This window comes from Tasmannia lanceolata, unplaced genomic scaffold (genome assembly GCF_043159265.1).
Source record: "Tasmannia lanceolata isolate RefF3 unplaced genomic scaffold, GAP_Taslan_0.1 ptg000005l, whole genome shotgun sequence".
Lineage (NCBI taxonomy): Eukaryota > Viridiplantae > Streptophyta > Magnoliopsida > Canellales > Winteraceae > Tasmannia > Tasmannia lanceolata.
The window spans coordinates 21,097,777-21,114,006 of record NW_027518682.1 but is presented as its reverse complement, the minus strand read 5'-3'; the positions used below and the strand labels follow the sequence as shown (position 1 = coordinate 21,114,006).

Sequence of the window (16,230 nt, the reverse complement as noted above, 5' to 3'; positions counted from 1 at the left end):
TGTATATAAGCCATAAAATATATGGCGCCCTTCAATTTCTCATTCCTACCATAAAAATATAGGTACAGGAACTGCAGTGTTAAAATTACATTTTTCTTGTGTAATCAAACAGTGGAAAGCCATGAAATTAAGGAAGAGCTTTTCTTTTCCTAGCTTGTTCAAAAAATTCCTCCCATCCAAACAGGCCCAGGGGAATAACTTTTTTCCACAAAAGATTATTCAGTGCAGCAAAACATGCCCAACTTTAAATACGCACTTCTCGTGCATTAAAGGCCATTTTTCTTTGCTCTAAACATTAGGGGGATCCTCCCTACATCACAACCTTAATGAATTACAAACTATTGTGTTGGAGATTCAACCCACGACGAATCATTAGGCGCACCACTTTGGATTCCGTAGTCTTCTTTCAACTCCAAAAGGGGGAAAATTATACACATGAACACAGGAGATGTATTTTGTAGACAGATTAACCTCCATGGTGTTCAGATGATTTGGGTCGGTTGATCTCTAAGCTTTGATATTTTCTTCTGCAATTCCATATTTGATAATCGTTCTGCCTCCAACACTCGCTCAAGCTTTAAAAGTTCATAAAAGATTGTAATGAAGAAACAGTATTTTGATAAGAAAAATTAAGCAATGAGTTTAGGAAGTTAATTGAGATTCAATTACAGAAAAATAGTATGAAGCAACAAGGTACCTTTGCTGCTCGAGCGCTCCATTCCCCTAATATAGCCCTTAGTCTTTCATTTTCTTGAACATACTGTTCACCATTTGAACCAAAAACAAAAAATTCAGAACTGGTGAATTTGACCAACATACGTTATAGTGCCAGACTGTGAATAAACCAATTTTTAAACTCAAGAACAGCAAATTTTAAGACTTCTGAAAACAGTAGATTATTATGTGGATAAACAATTTTTTAAACTCAATAACTTGCAGTTTTGAGTACTAATGCTCTAAGAAAGAGTTTTAAGATAGAAAATTTTCAAGAAACAATAAGAAAAAGGAAACTAAAAAAATAAGACAATACGAAATGGAGTATGTAACATAGGTACAAAACACGATGGCACGAGAATACCTGATTAGTTGTTGTGCGGATGCGCTGTACCTCAGAGTCACGCTCTGCAATCAAATCACGGGCAAGATGTAGCTCTGACTGCATTTGGTTCATCTGCAATGTCCAATTTTTTTTTTACTGATCATTTTATCATTAAAAAAAATTTAAGGGCCCCACATTCTTTATTCCTTTATCCCTCCATTGCCCACTAAGCTGACCCGAGAAAATCCCTATAAAATCCCTACAATTTGGGGTTTTCTCCGTAGCCGGAGGACCAGTAGAGGTGGACCTGAAGAAGGCGGAGAAGAAAATGAATTCCGGAGTGACAAAGGATGCCCAAGATATTTAGTGTTGTGGATAAAATGCTATTGTCATAATAAGATCCATTTGGTGCGCCCACCTTGGACAGCTCATGACCCAAAAAATCAATCTGATTCAGCAATCCTAGTTTTTTACTCATCTAATCAAGAGCCAGTAATGGATGGTTGTACATACATACATACATACATACATACATATGTGTGGCCACTGACAAAAAGTACTCGTGGTAATTTACATATCTAATGAGAAACAATCTGAGAAAATAAAATTGAATTAACTTCATAAAAAAATGTCACCTCAAAATAAGATGTGGAAATTGGAATATTACTAGATATTTCTAGTTTATAAAGACAAGAGCACTCAGGTAGCATAAACAAATATTACCTCAGCAGAGAGCGCTCGTAGTTCTTGATCACGTGCTGCTAATAGATGGGCAAGATCCACCTGCAAATAGATGCAACACGCACCTGTTAGTTGTACATTTTTTATGAATACATGTACTCAATATTTAAATTAATCTTTCTCAACAAAGCTAATACAGTGCGGTATAAAAAGACATTTTTTTATTAAAACTTGAAAATTAATGCAGAAAGGTTCAATTGAATTTGAGAAGGTGATTTTACAATTAGAGAAACTAAGGTCAAACTTGCACTTTGAAGTCGTGTATAATTATAAATTTCATATCAATATGTCCACACGCGTTTTCTTGGCATGCATGCATTTTCTGCGAACATGAAGTGACTTTTGTGCACACTCAAAACTTGGAGAAAAGGCAAAGTTCCAAAAAAGTTGCTAGTAGTTTCATGCCGTAATAAACATGTCACAACATTGAGAACAACACAAAAGCTCCAAAGAATTTTTCAGCACTATGATGCTATATATTGCACGTCACAAGTACAGAGCAGAAGATGCCTGAAATGAGGTCAACAAATGCAAATTGAGATTACAGAAACAAAAGGCTAAGTGGGATTACAGAAACACGGTGACAACAAGTATTAACACAACCAAATGGCATAGTAAATTTTGTATTCCACAGTAAAATTTTACGTGGGAATTTATGCAGAGAATACTATGATCCTTACCTGAGGTGTGCTTCCATCATCAGACCTTTCATATTTGCTTAAGCATTCTTGTAAACGAAGAACCTGCAGTCAAGACTTCTAACACCAGATTAATTGGTATATCTGATGCTATGGATTGGACAATCAAACAAGCATTAGCAGTAAACAAGCATCCTATGACCAAGAAAAAAGCATCCTACGGCCAATTTCAACACTAGTCACTTGGTATATGTTGAATAAGAACATACCTCCTCACTCAAATAATGAAGATTTTCTCTCTGATATTGCAACAAAGCCATTTGCTGATCGGAAAGACGACCACCATCATGATACCTGTTGAACCAAGTTTTTAGAAGTATAGCATCAAGTCTTTTAGTAAACCATTAAGACTGTCGCAGATTTACGCTAGTTTCATGGAAACTATCAAGGAAAACATCATCTTGGGCAAATGGGCAGCAGATCTTGCATCTGGATTTTCTCCCCCATTGTAGGAAAACAAGTAATCATTAAAAAATTCTATGTTACCATCAATCCTTCATGGTGTACAAGTTTTTCGAAAGGTAAGAAAAAACTTATGGATCTAAGTTGTACAGTTGTACACATTATTCATTAGCTTAGATTGTGATATCACAATAAAGCAGACATTTAAATAAGCACACCTAGGATGAGAGTAAAAGAATACAGAATAAAGGCAGTTTGGGAATAAGAATATTGAAACAGAAAACAAATGAACTGCATCACTTATTAGTATCTCCCAGGCCCACTCCAGCTTTCTAATCAAACAAGAGGGCATATTTTAGTTCTAGTTTTTCATATCCTCGTATTTAATATTTTTGTCTAATTTTTACTCCCATTTGCCCACTGGCGGCTACATTCTCATTTCTCCCTCTCAATGACTTTTCCAGTTATGAGCACACATGGTTTTATGAGGCTCCGCAAGACATATTCCAAATGAGATCTCAGTTTGAGTCATGTATACAGAACTTATGGAATTATTTAGGTTTTCCAAAAAATGACTGAAGGCAGTTTAATAATATTCTAGCCTTCTAGGTGACCATTAAAACACCACATAGAAGTCAGATTGATGTGACTAATGAGGTTCCCTAGTAAATAGAACGATAGAAGTGGCATATGAGTACGCTGAACATTCCTGAGAGCTTTCAGGAGAGGCATTCATAGAATTAACGGTATTTTTACGGTTTGACCAACATACCTATCTATAAGGCAGTTTGAGTGAGAGAATTGAAAGGGCACGAGTGAGGATATGAGTGGCTGAAAAATAGGGAAAAGAACTCTATCAAAATAAAGTTTTCCTTTCCCTGTTTTCAGCCACTCAGCATCATCTCCTCACTCATGTCCTCTGAATTCTCTCATTTTCTCACTCTATCAAACAAGAGATCACAAAGAATAAGGCAAGAGCAAAAAATAGGGCAATTTAGGGAAATGCGCTTCCTGAGTGATTCCCAAATTGGGGAATGCGCTTTCCGTGCATTTTGGAAACGTGCTACCCCAATTTCTGTGAAGCAAGGTGTTTTCCGCTTCTGAAATGCGCTTCCCTGTGCGCTTCCCAACTTTCGAGGGAATTTCCAGTAACTTTGGTTTCTTTAATCTAAACCTTTTCTTGAATATGAAATATGAGATTCATACCTAAGAGTCTTCTTCCCCAAAGATCTTATATTCACTCCCTTTGAGTTTTCTTGCATCAACTTTCCAATAGTAAACTATTTACTCATACAATGCCTTTAATATGAAATTATTTCATGTGGTTGAACTGTTGCGTGAGGTCATAAATCCTATCATCTTTCTTTGGTAGGCAATATGTTCTACAAGGTAGTCACATCCAAATGAAGAGATGCAGAAATAGAGTTGACATTATGTGGGTCCCACGAGAAAGTTGTTTCATTTTAAATGATAACAAAATTTCTCACAAGAGATTGCATCACTGGAGTTTCAAAAGAATACAAAATAAATAAATGAAATATGTTTCTTCAATAACTGGCAGCATACATTAGTTATAGATGATAAAGATGAAGTTGAAAATGATATGTGAAAAGCCCCAAAAACTTTACCCGAATAGATATAAACCCTTACCTCAAGTCTTCCAAAGAACTTGATGGCTGTAATGCAGAATACAATGACTTCAAAACATCAGGTTGATTGTCCAGTGAATTGTACTGATGGACACACCCTGCAAGCTCCAAGATACATACATTTTTTATAACAACTTTATTGATAAAAAGAAGAAAGCATATTATATTGTACCAATATGATTCCCTAAGATTTTGCCATTCAAAAAATATATATGATTCCCTAAGATAAACCATGATTTGCATGCTTACCAATATATAAACTCATAAAAGATCCAGCGCATACGACTTCGATAAACATGATTATCCTGCACTTGACAACAAAAAATGGCCGTAAGCAATGATAATTGGTACCATCATGACCAAGATTTCAATAAGCAACAAGAACTAGAATACATGGATTACGGAGAAATGGCACTCCTCCCCCTTAATCAGCGGCTGTACATGTATAATGATCACTCAATGTTCAAAAATCAGGACTGTACTCAAGACTTGAGTTGTGGATCCTATGAGGTTGAATAGTGATTCAGCTGGGACTTGGACTTACCCAAACATGATGACTTATAAATATCAAAAAATATGCTTACATGCTAAGTATACACTAACTAGGGGTTGGGCCTTTGACCTATTGATTGTGAACCAAGTGTTGCAACATTTAAGCTGTGGTTTCAATCTTGGATTGTCACTAGTAGAGTAAGCATATTATTACATATGTTATCATATACTTCTTTTTTCTATTTGTCTTATAGACGAGAAAAAAATGCCATGGACAAAAAATACACAAAGAACTAAATAGAAGACTTTACAAGAGCGTTGAAAGCATCTCCAATCGACAATGATGCCCGGGAGTGTCAGCAATGTCAGTTTTTGTACTACTATGATGAAAAGAACACTACAGAAAACAGATTAAGATGCTCTTGTAATACATCTGTTAATCTTCAAGGAACTTATTAGTACTTAACACGTAATAGAGTTAGCAGACTCCACAACAGGAGGACCAAAGAGGGTATAGTTATCAGAACGAAAAAAGCAACGTGCACCATCTTCATCACTAATAAAGCCATCCAGGACGACCTGAACTCAGTTTGCCTAAATAGGTATATTGGAGTTCAATTTAGAAATCTTTTCAGATTCTAACTTCAATCTCTTTTCATTACCAATTCTTAATTCCCATAAATCAAGTCAGCAAACTTAATATGAAGAAATCTCTAACTAACACCATGAGACATCATGTTTTAAGTCACTCAATGGTCCTAAATGCACCCTACACTTCATCTCCACTGATTCTATGGTTTCTTTTCATCCATAAACACCACCTGGTGGTCAGAGGACTCCAAGCAACACACTTCCTCTTGGGAGAGGGGCCTGGGATCATATACGGATATACCCTACAGCTTGAAGATTGGACTGCATTACCCACTGTTTTCGTCATGTTAATTTTGCATAAGAGAAAAAGAATGATATGGTGTTCAGGCAGTGGAAAGATCTTCCAAAGCTGGCTAGGGGTGCTGTGAGATGTTACTCCTTGGGCATCCCAAGTAGTCATAGCATGTAATGTTTTCGTAATAGTTTTTTGGATATGGAGGTAAGGTGGTATCTTTGTACTCATTTATCATATCAATAAAATTTATGGTCCCGGTCGGGTTCCAAGATAAATTCTGGGTTATCAAAAAAACAAAGAAATGGTGTAGTAAAAAATAACAAACAATCTCTTATGCAGTACTACACAAAACACACATAAAAGGGAACAAATGGCGCCGCACCGGAAAGGATTCCTTTTTCTTTTCTTTTTTTGAATGGATACAAGCATGCCTTTATTTTCAAGAAAATGAAATGTAGGATGATTTGTTTATGCGTGAATGAAGGTAAATGCAGGTGATATGCATTTACATTGCCTTGGGCATAATTATTCTTGGGGCAGGCATGCTAACAGAGTCCAGAGATCGACACATGGAGGTAACACAGAACAAGTTCTCATGGAGTCTGACATAAACATAGACAAAAAATGACAATAAGGAAAAGGGCGATGATAAATGTGCCCCATTTGTTTACCAGGAAGGCAGGAACCCCCGTTTAGTGGTTTTATGACATAAAAAAAGGTTCGACAGTAAAAAAGGGGAAGCACTTATCATCACCCTAAGGATTTATTGATGGATAACCGCAATACACGAGTTGGAAAGTGAAATGCTAACAAATGGGGTGTGTCGGTAACATAGTTAGGCATAAATAACATAATAATTACATCCTCCGCGAATCAAGGTATGAAGAGCCTATGTGAAGTAGTAGGGATACCTTAGCAATGTACCGACAGATAGAATACTGATGTGTGGTTGCCAAACAATGACAAGTAGCATTAAAGCAGTACCTACAACATAGTGACAACAAAGTTGTAGTGTTAAACATTGCAACCATAGAAAGACAAATTCCTAAACAAGGAAGAGCATAAATAGATTTCAAATTTATAATGACAAAATGATAAAAGTGTCTTTTTTATAGGTATAAAACCATCTTATTGGTACACGTAAAATTAATTCTAAGTTAAAATCAGTTTTTTTTTTTTAGATGTAAGTTAAAATCAGTTTATATAACAAGAATTTAAAAATCTCAAGTAGAATAAATACAAAAATTTGAACACATAGTCTGGGAGTTTGAAAACTCTTGCTCTTTAAGATTGGATCTAAAAAAGAAAATGGATGACATATGGTATCCAATGAGCATGACTGAACCAGAAATGTGAGAGGGTAAAAAACATGCAAACTAGGATAAGAAATAAAAGCAGAAGACTGTCCTGATCAGCTTCAAAAAGGAATAGGCCACTGCACTCACGGCCCTCTCACTAATAATCCCAATTATCGGGCTATGAGAAGGACAATAACATGGAAAAATACGATGGAGCAATTTAAATATTTAGTTATGCTGCTAGCTATGTTGCATCATTAGGAGAACTGAGTGTCGGAATCTGACATGGGTATCAAGTATCGGATTCGGCAAACCTCAAAAAAGAAAGATCCGTCAAAATATTTTAATTAATTCTAAAATTTTAATTATAATAAATAATATATTAAAAAAATTTGTATGCTGAGTAAATATAATGTTTTATTTTCTTATAAAAATATAAAAAACTTACTATAGGATGTATAAAACTTAAAACATGCAGTAATTGTGAGGTTGTCGTAGAAGTATTCAGAAAAAAAAAATTAAAAGAGACCGAGAAAGGTTTATGTGAATCCTAAAGTATCGGAATCCAAGACGTGTCCGACATGGATTCTTCACCCATTCAGAAGAATCCATGTAACATAGGCTACTAGTAAACAACAAGTTAGATGAAAGATAAGACACGTGCAACATGTGAAAGGGGTAAAAAGGTGAAACATGAACACTACCAACGCATGAGACGGGTAAAAGACTCATCAACAAAACGAGCACATCTAGTAAAAGAATGATGAACAAGAGACAAATTGGTGGGAGTCACCAGATATACGGTCAAAGGCACCGAAGTCAATGACCCATGTGTGAGGTCTAGACCCAGAAATAACATTAAGGAACGACAAGCTAGAGATACTTGACTACACATGGGAAGGATCAACATGGACAAACATGTCAAACAGCCTGGTTAGCTGATCATGTAGAGATTCGATGTCACGATGCATCTCTGTGGTAGTAGAATTGGCACTGGAAGGCTCGACAACAAAATTAGAGGTTGCAGCATGGGCAGCTAGAGAACGATCACTCGGATACCCATGGAGGTTGTAGCAGTGGTCTCTCGCATGTCCAATAATGTTATAGAAAGTGCATGTGGGACGTCCGCAAGCACGGCCACAACCTCTACCACATCTATGGTTGTTACTGCCATGACCAGGCAATGTTCAACATAAATGACATACTATTGTTGGTCTTAAACCATTTAGTCACTCCTCAGAAGTGGATAGGATCAGTATTAAATTAACTAGTCTTTTTTTATATTTTTTATAGATAACTAGAAAGTTTAAAACACACCTAAAAAGTGGGTCAAAAAACCACACAGAGTGAGACAAGCTTTGTCCAATATATCTGTTTTTCTCAACAAGAAGAAGTGAAATCAACAAATTTACAAATCAAGAAAAAATTGGCTTCTAGGAATTAGCCTAGATAGTCAAACAACCCAGGCAATGTTCTACATAAATGGGCCAGCCAGGACAGACATAATAATTCCAATTCAAATCAATCATCCCTCTACTAGGAGCACACCTTGCAACAGTCTTTACCCTACCAGTATATTGTAGTAATTGCATTTGGGAACACTTGAAACTGATATATCTCTATCCATATAAAAGAAATGAAATAATTGAAAACAATGACATGCAAAATTAAGTAATACGCACCATATGCAACAGTGGCAAAAGGAAGACGGATAATGTGCTTGAGTTTCTGGCTGAACATGTAATAACCCTACAACCTCACATTTGTACCCGTTTTATTAATCAGCTGAACTTAACCAAGACTAGGTTAAATAGTAATGTGACTTGAAATTTCAGCAAATATAATAATTCAATTATGGTTTCACGGATGTGGAATGCGAGAAAAGAATCATCATGGAAAACATGTGATGCAAATACTAGGCTAATAAGTGGCATATTTGCCCATTAGGACTTATATTTCCATGTTATTTAGTTTAGGAATTTATTTTCATTTAGATTCTAGGATATTTATTTCCATGTTTCTAGTTGTTAGGACTTCTATTTTTCATGGAATTTTATTTCCACCACATTGCCTATATATAGGTCTCATTGTATTAGGAATCATAACTTTGATGATTAATTGAATTGATTGAGAGCTTCTCCCCCATATTTCTATTCTTCCCTCTTCTTCCACTTCTCTTCTCCTATTCTTCCCTCTTCTTCCACTTCTCTTCTCCTATTCTTCCCTCTCCTCTTCCACTTCTCTTCTCCTATTCTTCCCTCTCTTCTTCTCTTCTCCTATTCTTCTTCTACTTCTCCCTAATTTCGTCTCTTCTTCTCTACTTATTCTTCTTCTTATTCCCCTATTCTTCTTCTATACTTCTCTTCTTGTCTCATCTATTCTCTTCTTCTTTCTCATCCCCTTTCTTCTATTTCTCTTCCCTATCCTACATCAGCATGTCAAGAATAAGTTGTTTAAAGGAAAAGGAGAGGCATTAAAATATAAGAACAAGATGCAACTGCATAATATAATGGGAAGCAAATGCCCTTAACTGTGAAAATGATGATTACCCAGGCAGCTATAGGAAAGATTTAATCTTGCTAAAGACTACATAGCTTTAAATAATTAATCAAGTCAAAATAGCAACCAAATATATTACCAATTCACCAAAAAACATCAGGATAAAAGAAGAAAATATCTAGGAAAACCTAAATGGCACAAAGAACAATAGAACCAGAGTAAAATGATAACAAGAATATGTGGCAGTTGTGCTGCAATGAATAAAGGATAAGACAAATTTTCGTTAAAAGCATTCATCTAAGAGGATAAAAAAACAGTTGCGCATTAAAAGAATACATATAGGACAGATGCAAATTAAAAGAATACATAAAGGAAAAACTTGTCATTCAAATATCGTTAATGCTAATGAAAATTCATTTACTTCCAAACTCTATAAAGGGGTTAAACACTCTGCTATGCTACCGAGTACTAGGAAGAGGATCAAGTTCGGCGAGGATCTAGTACTGTGGATCCTCAAAATTCAAATTTCTTAAAATGTTAGTAAGGAAAAAAAATCAGACATGGGATTAACATCAACACTTTTTATATTATCACTAAGTTTCTAGGTCTTACATATAGTAATATAACAAAATGTTTAAACTCCATTGATTAATCTTTCTAACCAATTGTCCATGTTGGATTAATCTTAATCCAAATGTATTAGGTTTTGGTTTGGGGTTTTTAGAACTTTCTAGTTTTCTTTTTCTTACATATTGTAAGCCTCATGTCACTTTTTTTACTACTTTAAGCCTCACGGCACTTTTCTTTTATGGTGGATGTTATGGATGAATGATGCTACGATGGAGGATGCTATGCTAAACTGTGGAATGATGAATGGGTAAAGATTTGAATATATATATCCCTTGTGTGGATGTGGGGTCTGTTCTTTAGGGTGCAATGGGTAGGATTCCCTCGGTGTGAAGATTCGGGATTGCTAGTGTGATTCTAGTATAATCTTTTTCATCTTTGTTAAGATGCCAAAGCTTCTTTGATGAGATGCCAAAGAAAACACTTGGTGGGATGCCTGGAGAAAAGATTTTTATTTCTTTATTGCTTGCAATCTATGTTTCTCATATTTTCTTGCTTCTTTTCTTGGTATTCTCTACAAAAACAATATGCCTGAAACTGGAAATATTCTTTCCTCCTTGCATAAAACCTCAAAACTCCAATTTCTCTTCTTGATTTACCCATCCCGTCTCAGCATAAATCCTGTTTTCCTTAATCTTGCACAAAACCCTTCCCCGCAGCTTCTTGGCATATGTCTGCACTTTCCTGGCATACTACATTAACCATAGTAGAAATATTTCCCAAGCTAGGATTTGTTAAAGTATAAAAGATAAATAACGCCTTTCTCCAACAGCTTAAGCTTTTGGAGAAGTTGGTAAGTTAACATGGTATCAGAGCTAAAGGTCTCGAGTTCAAACCTCCCGGATAGCGAAAATCCACATGCGATGGTCGGTCCAAAGTGAGACCACATGTGCCACGTGTTTGCCAAGTGGGCCACACGTGCGGGGGAGTGTTAAAGTATAAAAGATAAATAACGCCTTTCTCCAACAGCTTAAGCTTTTGGAGAAGTTAGTAAGTTAACAGGATTCCCTTGGTGTGAAGATACGGGATTGCTGGTGTGATTCTAGTATAATCTTTTTCATCTTTGTTCAGATGCCAGAGCTTCTTTGATGAGATGCCAAAGAAAACACTTGGTGGGATGCCTGGAGATAAGATTTTTATTTCTTTATTGCTTGCAATCTATATTTCACATATTTTCTTGATTCTTTTCTTGGTTTTCTCTACAAAAACAATATGCCCAGAAACTGGAAATATTCTTTCCTCCTTGCATAAAACCTCAAAACCCCAATTTCTCTTCTTTATTTACCCATTCCATCTCAGCATAAATCCTGTTTTCCATAATCTTGCACAAAACCCTTCCCCGCAGCTTCTTGGCATACGTCTGCACTTTCCCGGCATACTACATTAACCATAGTAGAAATATTTCCCAAGCTAATCACACATTTTACAATCCAAAACCCTAATTTTAACCCATCGTTTTCACCCATATTTCTTACTACAACAGTATACACCTTCCCGCATATGTCTGTAACTACCCTATATTTTTTCGCACACCTCTAAACCTAGCCAAAAGCCCTCTTTAAGATCCACAATCTTTCTCATAGGCATATTGCTATTGTTTTGAGACCTGGTGAGATTTTGCACATAGGAACTGAATCACCTTCTTTGTGAGTTGCTGAAATTTCAGAATTGTGTGATTTTGGTGATTCGTCCTACATCACCACCATTTCTCCATGTATACTTGTGCTCCTAAAAAATGAAAAGATTAAATAACCTACTACTTGAATTTTATGATGTGCTTCAAAAGCATTTCAAATTTTCTACCACACATATTTCATGTCAGTGAACACATTCAACAGGCCAAAGTTTGAAACAAAATGCAAGTTCTGTGAGAACAAGAAAAGCATTGATTAAGCAAATTAATAAGGATTACCTGCAACCGCACTTTTCTAACCTGGTAGACCAGATATTGTTGAAAGACGCCTGCAAAAGGTACATCATACTAAAACCACAATCAATATGACCTAAATAACATGCCGTGATTATAAACATTTTTGTAATTTTTTTATAAATATATAAATATACTAAACGTGTTTCTTTCCATTGTCATCTGTTTTCTTTCCATGGAAATTTTTTATTGGAAAACTTTTTCACATGGAGCATTTTTATTGGAAATTTTTTTGCACAGAAATATTTTCCAAAATACAAAAAATATCCTGTTTTCAAGGAAAATTGTAAACCTATGAAGACCCTGGATTTTTTTTTCCATGGATTCTTTTCACCGCTTGCACAGCATGGGTGGGGCCCACCATTTTACACCTCATGTTTTGATCAGGGATGGGGGCACCATCTCCACCCAAACCATGTGTAGGCTAGGGCTCGCCATTTTACACCTCATTCTTTCTAGGATGAGGCCCACCATTTTACGCCTCATCTTTGATGGGTGCATCCCACCATCGCCACCTAGACCCATGCATTGCGTGGGTCCCACAATTTTGCACCTCATGTTTTGATGTGGAGTGGCCCGCTAATTTATTCCCATGCAGCATGGGTGGGACCTACCAATTAATACCTCATGTTTTGATGGGGTCGAGACCACCATTTTACATCTCAAGTTTTGATGAGGTGGGCCTACCATCTCCACCCAAATCATGCATAGAGTATGGCACACCATTTTTACACCTCATTTATATGGGAGAGGGCCCATCTCCAGCCAAAGCCATGCATAGCATGGGGCCCACCATTTTGCACCTAATGTTTTGATGGGGTGGGGCCCACCAGTTTACACCCATGCACATGGGCCAAGAATAATAATATAAATAAATAAATAAATATATATATATATATATATAATTTATAAGAAAAGCACAATTCATTAACTTCTATAGACAAATTTCCCAAACAAGTCGTTATTAAAAATATGTTGTATTTGGTGTTTACAGGTTTCTTTCCTTCATTACCATAGAGAGGCAAATTCTTTTGGAGAAAAGCGTATATTGAGTTTAGAGATATACATTAGTTTTCAGTTGCCTTGATAAATTTTCCTCACTAATAGTGTGAGGATTGGTTTATGGGGTGTATTTTAATCTCTAAAGTCAGATCCACCAACTTAAGGTGGGAAGCCGACTCTGAAACTATGAGGCATATAGGAATCAGATGCAAGCTGGAAATGCTATCTCCCTCTGTTGGAAGTGTGACGCCATCTTGTTGGGATGGACAATGCACCCCATTGGAAATGTAAGCGGGGAGACTGCATTTCCCCCAATGCACCCCCCCTCGGGAGCGCATATATTATGAATTTGTATATCTTCACACTACATTTTAATGTAATATGATAATATATGCCTATTATGAAGTACACATAAATTGCAATATATGCACCACATTATTTAATACCTAAAACAAAAACAAAATTGAACATTTTAGAAAAAAAATTTATAGAAAAATAATATGCTGTTAAATACATATAGAAAAATGTTGTGAAACAAACACGACAAAGCATATAATGGTGACAAAGTATATAATGGTGTTAAAACTTCTGCTTTTTCTTTGACCGAGGACCAGACTACATACGAGATAATCCATACAAAAGGAACACACAGCTGGGCGTTTTAAGCAATTCCTTCACTATTAGAACAAAGACCGAAACAGTACGCCTTAAGGAGATGAGGTACGAGTAAAGACCTGTAATTAACAAAAGAATGACACTGCAACTACAGAGCAATGACGGAACCAATCTGGGTATTGGGAAAAATAACCAGGGAGCTGCAGCAGCAACAATAGCATAACCTGCCTAGAAATGAGAATAACTATGAGCCCTTTATTTTCCTTAATGAGAAATGATGCAATCATCTCACACAAACTTTCTATCACAAGCATTATTGATAATGTTTATTCCAAATGAATTAGGAAAATCATGGTTGGCCCTTCATGCAATGCGGGACAGATCATAGAGCATAGTTTATACTTGCCAGTAGAAAACAATACAAAACACTCCCAAGAGTGCTCGTAGGCTGCCGATGACCAGATAGAGGAGCCTCATGCAATATGTCAAGAAACCTAGAAAAGCAAAATGGTAATGCTTCCATCAGTGGTGGTAAGCCATGTCTACAGTGATGGAATTTCAAGAAACATACTAAATTTGCAATGAGTTAGGCCGTGAGTATCAATTTAAATTTTAGAGAAATATAATTTAAGGGTAAGAAAATAATTTTAAAAGTATACTATCCCAAGAATCAAGATAATAAGGAAAAAAATGTTATATTAATTTTCTTGTCATGTAGCGTTTCAAATTCGTAGGAAGGGAGCACTGGTTTTTTAACTCTTTGGGATGGAATACATAAAGAGTGAGAGAACAGTACACAACTCAACTCAACTCAACTCAACTAAGCCTTTGTCCCAAACTAGCTGGGGTTGTCTAATGAATCCTTTAGAAAATTGACTAAGTCTAATCCTGACACTAGTTGGGTTCGTCTACATGGATCATTTTCTTCCAGTGAGAGAACAGTAATACTAGGGGGAAAAACAATAGCACATTACGCAAGTTCACGAATACCTCTTGACCTAGGAATAAACAGGCTTGAAATGGTGCCAAACCCTAACTACAGCTAGATAGTTGTTAATTCGCTATTGTAGCTATTAAAAAAAAGCCACAGAAATCATCTACCTGGCTACAAACCGAATAAAATAAAGTCTAAAATTTTTTTAAAAAAATAAAAAAATCAGAAAGAAAAAATAGGACTGGTAACAACCTCTATCATATATCAGCACACATCACTTTACAAAATCCTGCCAAATTCGAAAGGATTAAAGGCTTCCAATCTGTATACTAAACTCTTTCAATTGCCAAACCAACAGAAAGAATTCTTCACAAATCATCGAAGATCGAACATTTACAAATCAAAAAAAAAAATCACGAATCAAAACAGAGATAAATCTCTCCGATAAAATTATGCTATTGGAAAATAAACTACCAGTAAAGGATCAGGAATCAGTAAAAGAGGGCTAGGGTTCCCAAATCTCAGTTAGACTCCTACCTGTAAGTCGAAATGGTAGAAAAATAAGGCAAAGAAATCTTACAGATTGTCTTCGACGGAGGTAGAAAGAGGACGTCTGTCGTGAGACATTTTCTAGGGTTTCTACACTGAATTTTGTTTCACAAGCAGAGCCCAAAACGCTTGTAAGTGAAGGAGCGTGTTTTATATCATGTTGATCTCTCTGTTCCCCTTGAAAAACTTCCCAACGTCGTTACTTCATAGGAAGTCACTGATACGCTACCGTTGTCCCCTTGTTTTGTTCTGCCAGCTGTCTCTTTTATTTATACGAGTTTCGTCGGTAAGTGATTATTCGCCTCATGATCTTCCCTGGACCACCCACTTTAGTGTTGATTATTCGTCTCCTAAACTTCCCTGGACCACCCCCTCTAGTGTATTTATGAGTTATGACTGCTCTGTTTACACTAGAAGGGGGGGGACCAGGGAAGATAAATGGATATAATATATCGATCTTCCTTTTGGTTTGAGCCAAATCAGGTGTGCAGCGAGGGCATGTTGATGGCGATTAGGTCAAAGTGCATGTTCCGCGCGGATGGAGGAGGAGGACTACTCACAAGGGATCAATGGTGACCGTAGATTATAAGGTCTCCAATATTTACTCAATCCAGACCGTTGGAGTAGTAGAGCATCATGAGGCTAACCAAGTGGCCTTGGCCCATGCCGATCGGATATCTCTTGTAAAAATATCAACGGTTCAGCTTTATTGTAAAAGAGAGGAGAGATAAAAATTTCCTCTTAGGAAGTCTAAATCGAAGGGCACCTCCATTCTTTACTCATCACCAAAGTGCATTCATTTTTACAATTTCCGTGCTGTCATAAACAAGGTTTTAAATTTCGGTTTCGGGGGTAATTTTAGACCCAGCGGA

At 36.4% G+C, this 16,230-nt stretch overlaps 1 pseudogene across 1 annotated transcript; it reads right to left on the bottom strand.

The window, feature by feature from the left end:
- LOC143877927 (protein FIP1-like) lies at positions 1–15,586 on the bottom strand (annotated as a pseudogene). The gene is made up of 14 exons (XR_013250837.1): positions 15,390–15,586; positions 14,278–14,369; positions 13,995–14,099; positions 12,244–12,293; positions 8,888–8,954; positions 6,819–6,891; positions 4,779–4,834; positions 4,531–4,627; positions 2,688–2,772; positions 2,461–2,523; positions 1,763–1,822; positions 1,079–1,171; positions 698–760; positions 1–575 (listed from the first exon to the last, which is right to left on the bottom strand). The product of XR_013250837.1 is annotated as a protein FIP1-like (transcript).
- Positions 15,587–16,230: the final 644 nt, after the last annotated feature.